Genomic DNA, 11732 nt, shown 5'->3' on the forward strand with positions numbered 1-11732 from the left:
AGCTACTTGGGAGACTGAGGTGGGAGGGTCGCTTGAGCGCAGGAGTTTGAGGCTGCAGTGAGCTATGATGGCGTCACTGCATTCCAGCTGGGCACTCAAAAAACAAGTAAATAAATAGAAAATAAAATGTATGTACATACAATGTCTGGGATTTGCTCTAGAATAATTCAGGGTGTGAAGGGGATTATGGCGGCTATGAGCTGGTAATTAATAAAGCTAGGTAATGGGAATTCCTGGAAATGTATTCTAACATTCTTTTCACTGTCATGCAATTGAAGCATTCCACAATGGAAGGACAGAAGAAGAAAAAAGAAAAGACAAGAAAACTCAACAAAGTCTGTGGGTTTGAGAGACGGGTCCCTCAGGAAGGATGCTGTCCAGGTGGGACTGTTGCCAAGGGAAGGTTTGGGGAAAGTTGTTTAGCTCTCTTTGCCTCTATTTTCTCATTGTAAAATGGGGATCGGATAACAATGCATTCCTCACAGGGCTGCTGTGAATATTGAATGACTATATATATGTAAATCAGATATAACAGGACTTGCATGTCATTGTACCTGCCATATAACATTTGCTATTAAAGCATGTTAAGCACCCTGAAGCACCTTGTTGCATCAACCAAAACTAAATCTCTACAGAACCCCACAGCTCACAGACATCACCTCGGCTGAGCCTCGTGATAGCCCTTGGAGGTAAATCTTCTTCTTACTCTCATTAGGCAGATAGGGAAACTGAGACACAGTCCATGGACATGCAGCTGGTTAGTGGCCAAACCTGCACCAGGGTTAGTCTCCTGACTCCATCCCAAGCCCTTTGGAGGCACCAAAGCCGCCCTTCAGGGGATGAGTCAGAGGCTGAAATTAGATCTTTAGCTTTGTGTGATCAAAAACTTTATTTTGTCTTTTTGCCTGTTGTGACCAGCACCACCTCCCTGGGTAGGGGATGGTAACCAGACTCAAATGGAGCTAATGGGTATCTCTTAGTCCCAGTCTGGGCAAGAGGATGGCACGGGGCCTAGGCAACCCTTCGCCCTAGAGTTTGGTCCCAGTCAGACCTCCCTCCTGTGGCCAAGGAGTTTGTCGCAGCTGAACACTGGGTGGGCCTGAGCGTGGGGCTGCTGGCGGGGGCTAAGGAAATAAAACAGACAAGAGTCATTCCAAGGCTGTAGCTCAGGATGGAGATCTCCTCCAGTCTCCAGGGAGTCAAAATGCAAGCCTAGGATTTCAAAACTAGCCTCCCACAAAGGGAGAAATCCTTGGGCTGCAACGGCATTGTTCTTGTTTGCAATTTCCTTCCCAGGAGTAGCCTTAGGGGGCTCTGGGATAGTTGAACGTAAAATAATAACAATGATGAAACCTGTGATTTGTTGAGTGCTACGCATTGTGTGAAGCACAATGGACGTTTTTCTCACTCAGACATTCCTTACTCACAATATACTGTGAAGTAGGTATTTGTTTTTATTCAAACAACACAGAAGTTTAGAAAATAAGTCATGAAAGTCTCCCTCCACCATCACCATCACCAGACCTGTCCTCCAGAGGTAGCCATTGTTTACAATCCTTGTGTATTCTTCCTGACATTTGTCTATATTTAATCAACATTATATATACACACCCACTCGTGTGTGTGCATATGTATACGCATACACACTGTTTGTTTTTATAAAAGTGAGATTATACCTGATTCAGCAACTTGCTTTTTCCATGTATGCATCTTTTCCCAATCCTAGGCATATAAATACATGAGACTCTAAGGAAATCTGAAATAAGCAAAGATTACAGGGTTTCTCCAAGAGAAAACTACTTATTGTTGAGAGCAGACCCTCTGGATTATCTGATTCCAGCCTTTGGGCTAAGTTACTGCTCTGTAAGTTTTAAGGAACAGAGGACACACAGTGACCCTGAATTGTGGACCTGCAAATGAGCTCCATCCACCCTCCTACATGGGGCAAAAGCCAGATCATCGCCACCACTTGAAAATCCACATTCCATAACCATAAACACATCTGTTCTTTGGATTCTTCTTTGAATCAGTTGTAACATCACTGGCTCACTCATTCACAACAATAATGGGCTCATTTTTATCTACTCTAGAATCATGATTTTTAACTTGTTTTAAAACCATTTTTTAACAACAGGCATTATTTTCTCTTTGTATAGATGGTGAAATCCAGACTTTGAAAGATTGAGCAAATTGCCCACAGCAACACTGTTGGTAAATAGCAGAGTTTGGATTCAAGCGCAGGTCTGCAATCCTGCTTGTGCAATTTCAAAGGAACAGATACTGGATATCTTCCAGGTACTAGACCAAACATTTAGGGTATGACCTCCCCTCAGCCTACGAGGTGAGTGTCAGCCCTACTCTTATAGAAAAGACAACTGTGCTTAGAGCAGTGGAGGACTGCGCCCCAGGATGCAACAAAAGCCGGGTGCAGAGCAGGCTGCATGGCGCCAAAGCTGAAGGCCTGAGCTATGCTGTGCTGCTACCCCTTGTCCCTCCAGATTCTCTTTTCCTTCACCTGTTTGTCAGTAAACTGAAGCCACCACAGTTTGTCATTTGGATGATTATCGGTAAGATAACATTGCCCAGAAGCTTTGGTTTCTGGTTTTGAAAAGAGCCAGAGGCTGTGTATGCATTTCCCAGGGGTGCCATAACAAACTACCATGAACTGGGTGGCTTAAACAACAGACACGTGTGCTCTCACAGTGTTGGAGGTTAGAAGACCAAAGTCAAGGTATTGGCAGGGCCGTGCTCCCTGGGAAAGCCCTGAGAGAGAATCCTTCCTTGCCTCTTCTAGTTTCTGGGGTTTGCTGGCAATCTCTGGCGTTCCTTGGTTTACAGACGCACTACTCCAGCTCTCCCTCTTCCCGTGGCATATCTGCTGTGTGTCCCTGGGTGTCTCCATGTCATCCTCCTTACGTGTCTGCTTGTCTCTGTGTTTGTATTTCCCCAGTCATATTGAAGTAGGGCCCATCTAAGGACCTCATTGTCACTTGGTTATATCTGCAAAGACCCTAGATCCAAATCAGGTCACATGCCGAGGTCCCAGGGGGTAGGACTTTAATGAATCCTTTTGGGGGTTGAGAGAGTAACACAGTTCAGCCCATATCAGGCAGCATATTGAAGTTTAGCCTCTACCAAGATGAGCTCTAAGCATGCCAGTCTCACAAGCAGCTCTGTGGAGAAGGGGCGCTGTAGCCTCACAGATTTGGAAAATCCTTCATGTTAGATGCCCTGGTGGTAATTCACGGTTTCATGAACATGGTGACACCCTGGAAAGGACTGCAGCGAAGAAACCTGTTGACCTGAAGTTGGCATTTCCCAAACTTATTCAAGCACAGGAGCTGTGGGGGTGTTGTGGTGGTGGTGGCGGTGGTTTTAACAGTGTTCTGTGGAACACACTTGGGGAAACTCACATAACCAGAGCATGACTTTGGCGCCAGGAAGGCCTGGACTGGCATCGTGACTCAGCTATTAACTGAATATACGACCTTGGGCAATGCATTTCCCTCTCTGAGTCTCGATTTCCTCATTTCTACAACAGGAATGAAAATTTCTAATCAATGACTGAGGGGTAAGTTCACTGCTACAACAAATCCCAAAAAGCATAACGGCTGGGAAACACTAGGGTGTGAGTTCATTTTCTTGCTCAGGACACGGCAGGGAACGTGCCGTCTGGGCAGCCTTTCTCCACACAGCCATTCGAAACCCCAAGGCGACAGATGCTGTGCCGTTTGAAGTCTGTAGCTTCCAAGGTCATGGTGGGTGGCCCCTGTTCCATCCAGGCAGAAGGGCTGGCGCTTGGAGACTGCTTCCTGGGAGGTTTCTAGGGGCAGGCTCTGGAGTGGAGCAACCCACTCCACTGCTCACACTCCACGGAGCAGAACCCAATCCTAGGACTGGACCTAACTGTCAGGGAGTGGGAAAATGAGCAGCTCTATCCTAGCAGGAACTCAAGCATAAAGGAAGAAGAAGTACGCCCTTGCAGTGGGCAGCTAGCCTTCTTCTCGTTTCTTATAGTTTATTCTACTCTGCAGGTGTGTTCTGAGGGTTCAATGAGGCTTTTGACATAGGCAGCGTCCTTAGTATCACACACGACTAAATAAATGGCCAACAGTTTGAAAATGGAAAAAGATATGAATGGGAAGCGCCTTGAGGGATGAAATAGGAGACAGGCTCTGGTGCACGATACACGTGTGGACCCCCCGCCCCTTTCTTACCCAGGCATCCTGGTGGCCCGGTCTGGTGTGCGGTAGGAAGAGGGGAGTGACATCCTCAGGGTGTCATTCCACCTCAGCAGCTTCTTCCCGTGCTTCCTTTCCAGCCAGATGGAGAAGTTGCAGATCCAGAGTCTTGACAGCCTCACAGCTTCCAAGGCAGTGGCCCCGTGGGCTGCAAACCCCTCCTTCCTGCAGTTGCAGAGCCAGCTAAGAGGTGGGCAGCAGGCCAGGCCCCCTCAGCAGCCCCTGGAGCGCATACCAATTGCAGATGCTCAGGAGGCTCGGGGGAAGGAACAGGTTTTCACCAGAACACCGCAGGCAGGGCCTCCCAGGAAAGGCCTCCAGATGCCTGAAAAGCTGCAGCTTGTCCTCCTCCCGGCTTCCCAGGTTACCCAGCCACAACACACAGGTGAGAACCATCTCAGGACCTCCCCACTTTTGGGCTCCCTTACCCTGACTCATCGGTCCACAAGGGACCAAAAGGAGTCAGTAGAGCAAGGCCCCTGCCTTCAAAAGAATGCATGCTTTTTTTATAGCTTCATATTCATTATTGAAACAACGGTACCTCACATCACACCCCCAACCTCTCAGCATGAACAAGCTCCAACAGACTTCTCCCAGCAGCCCCTCCCGCCTTTCTCCGCATGTAGGTCGGCTTTTCAGAGCTGCCATCAATGTGGACATACAGTCCTGCTTTCCACGCTCCTCGCCCTGCTTTGTATACACTTTCCCATGCATCTGGGTCAGCCTGGAGCTGAGTCTTTCACAGAGCAGCAAAATATACAGAAGGCATGTTTTGGTTTAGAATCTTAATACTCGGAACATCTGGGTGATACTCAGACAACTGGAGAGATTCTTGCTGATGCTGCAAGTCTCCAAGTACGGTCCCTTGCAGAGAGAAAATGCTGTATTTTGCATCTGTACCTACGCACATGGGTTTTCTCAAGCATCGTGGACTTTGGAGTGTGACAGTTAGTGATTTCTCCCCGGGAAGTGGCATGACCTGTAGGAGTTACTGTTGGCTGCAGCTGCTGGTGCAGCCCGAATTATTTATTGGTTTTGATTCGTGCGCCATTCCCTGTGTAAATTAAAATGTGACATTATTACACCCTCTGACAGCCCTTCGGTGACCTTTAGCACTCTCCCCTCCCTGCAGCCATTATTCAGCATAATTTGACTGGTTTCAGGCGAGTTGGGAGGGTGGGAAGGGATGGGTGGGGGCAGGGGAAGGCAGAGTCCAAATTAGAAACAGATTTAAAGAACATTTGCAGGGAATTAGGCAGTGGGCCAGGCGTGCTTGCTGCCAGCATGTGTAACCCCTCTTTAGGGACTGTCAGCTCCTCCCAGGTTTCCACAGCGGATGTTTCCCGGCCGGAGCGCAGCTGGGTTTCAGTTGTCAAACCCACAGCCAAGACATCTGAGAAGCGGGTGGAGCATCCATGTGCACGCATGTGTCTGCACCCGGCCACATGCACACACACTCGACCCTGAGGACACTCCCAGCACAACTCCACACATCCACACCTACGACAGCACACTCAGGACATAGACGGATACAGGTGCACACAGAGAGAATCAGGACAGACACACTTACGGAGGTGCACACGCAGACTCCACTTGTGCCCTGCTGACACTTTCTAAGAGGGATTCTAGAGCAGATTTCATAATCCATCCTCCCTCCCTCCACCTCAAGTCGGGCTGTGTGACTTGGGTTAGCCCCTCCACCTCTCTGAACCTCTGTGCCCTTGAATGTAAGAGTGAATAATGGCAGCTGTGATGGTCCCAATGGGATAATGAAGGAACAGGGTGTACACTCTGCAGCTTTGTTCAGATGCGGGAAAGGGCAAGCAGGATGGTGGCCATGATCCTGAGGAAGACAGTGGCGGTGACGATGAGGAAGACAGTGGCGGTGATGGTGAGGAAGACAGCAAACCTTTGGCTCATGGCCTTTGTGGAGAGGACATAAAGCACTTTGCAGTCGTGCTGCTTACTTTGATGAAAAGAATGAGGGGCACCCATATGGGGAGAGCAGGGCAGAGAAGCAGCAAGGCACCTTTCCCCAGGGCCCCTGTAGGGGGGAGGCAGACAGCAGTCAGCACCAGCCTGCACAGCCCTGGGCGCCTTGCTGCGCAGGAAGCCTGACCCTGAGGCTTGGTCACTGGCCACCCAATACAGGTGCGCACTTCAGAGTGACCAGTGCCAGAAGCCAGATGGACTGGGGGTGGAGGGCTGGGGGAGAGACATGAGGCAGGAAGCAGTTAGGCACCAAAGTAGGAGTTTCTAGACTTTTGGTCAACAAATATTCAAGGAGCACCTACTTGCGCTAAGTGCTGGAAATGCAATGATGGCGTAAAACATAGAGCCCGCTTTGTGGAACTTAGCATCAAGAGAGAACAACTGACATGCAAACAGGCAATGCTAGTGTCGTGGGATGTGTGCTCCCCAGGAAATGGGCTAGGCGTTTGGCACTTGGGGCACAGAGGGACCATCTCATTCGGACAGGAAAAGAGGAGGCTTCTGGAAGAAGTGGACAAGAACCCAGGCTGTACAGGGAGGGACCTTTGAGGAGCTCAGGAGAGCTGCCAGGTAAAGGGTAAGTGGCGATGAAGGAGAGAGATGAGGCTTAAGAGGTAAACAAGGGTCAGGCCATCCTGGCAGCCCCTCTCCGCTGGCTCATTCACTCTCACTTACATCTTCCATTCTGCCAATGGTGTGAGCAACCATTTCACAGGTCCTGTGCTGGGTGCAGAGACTGCAACGGTGAGCAAAGCAGACACGGGTGGGTTGAACGAAGGTTGTAACTGGGAATGGAGAGCAACTGGTAGACTTGAGAGATCACAAATCAACTGTATTTGGACGATGGTGGTGAGAGAGAGGAAATGATTTCAGATGATTCTCAGGTTTCTAGCTGGGTGCCTGGGTGGAGAAGGTGTCCCTCCCTGAGGGGGAAATACAGAAATGGCAGCAGATCGAGGGATGGGGGGGAAATGCTGACAGTGATGCGTCTGCATTGGTCTTGCTTGTTTGCAGGGCTGGGACAGGGGCTAGGTGGAAGCTGATGGCCATCCACATGAGAGCAGACCCCCAGATGAAGATACAGAGAGCAGTGGCAAGAAGGTGGCAAGAGATTGGCTGCCCGAATCCCAGTGAAGAGGAGCAGGGTTTAGGACAGAGGTCCAGCCTGAGCTGGGGAATGAGAGTGCTAAAGGCAAAAAGCCAGCTCATTCCAGGTGTTTCGGGCACCAGGACTGTGACAGCAAAACGATGTCGGCCCCTTCTTGCTGGTGGACCGGTCAGGCCCAGCTGCAGGAACCCTCTGTCTGGATGAAGTTTGCACAGCTGAACACCATCAGCATCTACATGGCGTAGTCTTCTGTACATTAGGTACATTAGGCCCCCTCCCCCCCACCACCACCACTAGATCCCACACAGCACTTGGCACAGGGCTGGTCAGATAGTAAGTGCTCAATTAATACTTTCCTGGGAGCAGAGAGACTTTCAGCCAAAAGCAGGAGACTCCAGTGATGAATGCGGCATTAGACCCTTCCTGGGCCCTCACTGAGTTGCCTTTGAATTGAATTGGAGCTGCTGGTCTCCTTTAACCATATTAGGAGAAAGCCCCATTTACTAAATACCCTCTCACTGTCCACCCTCCATAAAGACGGCAGTTTTCAGTGACAACCTTTAGTCTCCGGCGTTTAGGTCAGAGACTTAAGCTTACACTCTTTGAAACCCCAGACATTTGACCTACAACTAGGTTCCCTAAAATACTGCCATGTCGATGAAGTCCAGGCTGACTGCTTAACGTAAATCCTCACAATCAGGCTCAAACTGAGGTCCGGGAACAAATGAGAACAGATAGCCAACCAGAGATGGAAAGAAAGCATTTTCTCTGCTAACGCGGACCCCCTTGGGAGGGGTCTCATTTGAACAAGGAGGTTTCAAAAGTGTATACCAAAGAAAGGCTATTTAATCAGTGAGTAGGACAATGTGGAAGGCAAAACTAGAGGGACTGGGTCATGATTTTTGGACGCTCATAACATGGGCAAGATCTCACACAACAGGACAGAAAGGCTATGGGTGGCCAGCTGCAGGACTGCCCTACTCAGAAGCACGGTCTCCTCCCCTGCACATCACGGTGGGTGACCTGCACTGGCACCTCAGAGCTGCCACCCCTGCAATTCACTATGGCACAGGGCATAGCACCAGGGCTCCTCCTTCAATCCCGGGGCCATCCTTATCCAGCAAGGCTCAGCTCGGCTGGTCTTCTAAGGCTGGAGACGAGGTAGCTGAGAGGGAAGTGCCTTGCCCCAGATCTCCAGTTTAATGGTGGCAAAGCTGAGATAAGAACCCTGGTCTGAGTCCAGTTCTGATGCTGCTCCCCACTTGTGCTGTGAAGAGGACTGCCAGCAAACTCAAGCTCATCCGTCTATGTTTCTCTCCAAACAGAAAATCCTTTATTCCTTGTCATCAATCTCTATCACTCTCCAAGCAGTTGATCTATCTTGAGTCATGATGAGGATGTATTTTGTGTGTACAGAAAGAATATTAGAGAAACGACATAAGACAGAGGCGTGGATTCGGTGGCATCAATGCATCGCACTTGTGGTTAACCGCAGGTGAAATTTTGGCCTAGTTCAATTTATTTTAAGATAAAAACTACTTCTGTAAACCAGGCGAGGTGACTCACACCTGTAATCCGGACACTTTGGGAGGCCAAGGCAGGCGAATCACTTGAGTTCAAGAGTCCAAGACCCACCTGACTGACATGGCGAAATCTCGTCTCTACTAAAAATACAAAAAAATTTAGCCAGGCGTGGTCGTGCATGCCTGTAGTCACAGTTACTCAGGAGGCTGAGGCAGAAGAATCGCTTGAACCTTGGAGGCAGAGGTTACAGTGAGCTGAGATCACACCATCGCAGTCCAGCCTGGTCAACAGAGCAAAATTCTGTCTCAAAAAAAAAAAAAAAAAATATATATATATATATATACACACACACACATATAATTTTTGTAATGCATACCCTATTACATGTATCGCTGATTATTTGATGTTTAAAAATATAAAATTCTTTAAGTATCACATAATTGGAGTCAGAAATAGATTTGCATTAAAATATTCAACTTAATATTTTCCATTTCAAAAACAATAAAGTAAATGGAAAAAGTATCTTAAAAAGAATTACAAAAATATGCCGGGCGTGGTGGCTCACGCCTGTAATCCCAGCTCTCAGGGAGGCAGAGGCGGGAGGATAGCTTGAGCCCAGGAGTTCGAGACCTGCCTGGGTAATACAGCGAGACCCCGTTCTCCACAAAAAGAAAAAAAAAAAAAAAAAAAGACAAAAAAAAAAAGAATTACAAAAATATATCTTTCTCTCTCTTTTCAGATCCTGGGTCTGGGACAGCTCCACTGGAACCTGAGATGACCTGAGGGTGTCCCAGTGATATAAAATATGAGGAAAGCAGAAACAACTAAGAACTAGACTCTGAATGTGGCAGATCCTAGAACTGAATTGAGCAGCCAGGACTTGCCTGACATGCCCACTGGGAGTGCGGTGCTGGCAGCCTGAGAATACAGCCCAGCCGCCACGCCACCGGGATGGGAGTGGGCCCAGCGGACTTCCTGCCTTTTGGTCAGACAGACTGCCTTCCTGAATTACTAGGTCCAGGAAGTGTGGTGACGGGGTGGGGGCAGGTGGAGAGGTTGCACGTGTCACTTACCACCCCCATATGGCCCTCTTCCTGACTGTCACCTCCCTTCCTCGCTTATAGACCAGTTACTTAATCCGCCACATGACGAGATGGTATCTGGGATCTCTAACGGCTCTGAAATCCCACAATTCTATAACTGGTCTTAGATACAAGACCGGTACGAGATAGGTAAACCCTGGCCCCGCCCGCAGTTTGCTCCATGTGATACACAGTTCACACCGAGTGCTAGCAGTAGGGGAAGAAGCAGTAACTGCTCTGTGTTGAGCACTGAGCCCGCACTTAGCAAGGTGATGTGTGTTTCTAGGCATCGTCACATTTCGTGCCCATGTGGGTGTTCCTGGCACCAGTCAGAAGACAGAGCTTAAACAGTTGGAGTAAGTTGCCCAAAGGCCAGCCCCAGTTTCCCTGTATCTCATCATGCTGGACACTGGACTATTTCTGCAGGTTTAAGGCTGAGAAAATCTAAGTCTGCATCCTCTCCCCCTCCTCCTTACACTGGCATCCCTGGGAGAAACCTCGACATTACTCCCAACCTCGCTTCTCCCCAGGAGCAGGATGATTTGTCTGAGTTTGGGAGAAAACCTGCGCCTGTGGGGCTCGATCCCGCTGCCTCTTGGAGCAGAAGGCAGCCTTCTGTGCTGGGCTCCATCCTGGGGGAGGCTGGCCGCTGACCAGCTGCGCCAGGCCCTAGCACATAATAAAGCCTGTCTGTCCCAGGCGTGATGTGTTAGCACAGCCTGCCTAGCCACAGCCTGCCTGGCCATACCTGAAGCCACATCTTCCTCCAATGTGCTGAGAAAGGGAACACTTTCTCTCAGCTGGTTCTGGACTCTGAGAGAAGAAAGGGTGTTGTTATTCATCGGGCTTCCTAGAGCCCCACCATAGGGACACCTGGTGCAGCCCTGAAGGGAGGAGATGTCAGCAGGTTTAGGGATGGAGACATCTCAGAACCAGAAGAGAACTTCGAGCAACCCAGCCGAGATATAATGAAGTCACATAGGTGACTGTCAATTTCCTAGTAACAACATCAACAAATCAAAAGAAGCAGGGAAAATTAATTATAATAATACAAGTTACTTAGTTCAAGAGAGCAGATGATCATTTCAATATGTGCTCAGAGTGCACGTGTGGCTAATGGCTTCTGTCGTGGACAGTACAGCCCTAGGGCCTCCTATGCCTGAGGGGGTCTGCTCCCTTTGACAATGTCCCAGTGCAAAGACTTCCAGGTGTGAAGAGGCCTCAACCTTCTGAATCACTCCATTTACGTGGTGGGCATTTCTGGTTGTTAGAAACCCCTCATCCTCCATTGGCCCCCATCCCCCACTCCACTTGCTTCTGTCTCTCTGAGAGATAGCCAGAATGGAACACATTCCTCTAGAAAGGTCCTCAGTCTTTCTGGAAATGCCTGTCTCCTGTCTTTCACCTGCTGCTGCCTCCCTGAGTCGTTGCCCAACATTGGGATTTTTTGGTGGGACAAAGCTTTGGTGTTTTTCTCACTTGAGAATATTATATTTATAACTGTTGGGGACACCTGTTGTTTTTTGACTACTCAGCATCCTGTCTTCCAAATTTAGAAGAATCCCCAAATAGGTGAGAAATATGACCCCGCCTCTGACCCCGCCTCCTGTCACGGAGGTGGAAGGGGAGCGGACCTTCACTTTCCATACCTCAAGGCGCTCAGTCAGTCAGCCGTTCATGCCCGAGATTGTGAATCCAATAGGAAAGTCCAAGGACATGGAGATTGTCAGAGCTGATGTATGATGGTGGCAGCAGAGTCAAGAGTCCAGCAGAGAGGCAGCAAGC

Source organism: Trachypithecus francoisi, unplaced genomic scaffold, assembly GCF_009764315.1.
Source record: "Trachypithecus francoisi isolate TF-2019V2 unplaced genomic scaffold, Tfra_2.0 Lachesis_group0, whole genome shotgun sequence".
In the NCBI taxonomy this organism is placed as follows: Eukaryota; Metazoa; Chordata; class Mammalia; order Primates; family Cercopithecidae; genus Trachypithecus; species Trachypithecus francoisi.